Source organism: Cyphomyrmex costatus, unplaced genomic scaffold, assembly GCF_001594065.2.
Source record: "Cyphomyrmex costatus isolate MS0001 unplaced genomic scaffold, Ccosl1.0 scaffold1723, whole genome shotgun sequence".
Classification (NCBI taxonomy): domain Eukaryota; kingdom Metazoa; phylum Arthropoda; class Insecta; order Hymenoptera; family Formicidae; genus Cyphomyrmex; species Cyphomyrmex costatus.
In genome coordinates, this window is record NW_017275741.1 from 5194 (window position 1) to 5891 (window position 698).

Below are 698 nucleotides of genomic sequence, written 5' to 3' on the forward strand. Positions count from 1 at the left end.
GCGAGGACAACCTGCACTTACTGTGCCGTTGTCTTGCACTCGCCTGTAAAAGAAACAAATCCTGGGGACATATGTTTATGACACCCATGGATCTTGAAAATGCGAAGGTCAGCAGTCTAATAAGCCTGGTAAATAACACGAGGCTGGGCCTGACTGAATGACTTACGGAACAAGCAGGGAGCGACAATGGATCCCCACGGATCTAGGTCGCGGTAGTAGGCTGGTTAAGCCCACCTGCATATATTTACTACTACTACTACTAACGGATCTAGGTCGCGGTAGTAGGCAGGTTAAGCCCACCTGCATATATTTACTACTACTACTACTACTACTATTGTATACCTCCATCCTCCACTCTTATTTTCAAAAATTTTTTAATTATTTATATGACGAAAATTAAAGAGAATTTTACGCTAAAAACAACGGTATTTAAATCACGTTTCGAAAATCCATTTTTTAGATATGAACGAAAATGTCTCTTTATATGCACTCCATACGTATTCGTACCGCGTTGGGAGCACAAGATCGTTCAATGAATACAGTCCAGTACGCATTACTATCGTACTAGCTATTATTATAAGAGCTTTTTACAATAATGTTATAATAATAATAATAATGATAATAATAATAATAATAATAATAATAATAATAATTGTCAATGAAATAAAAAGGCAATTAAGAGTTAATATTATATGTGT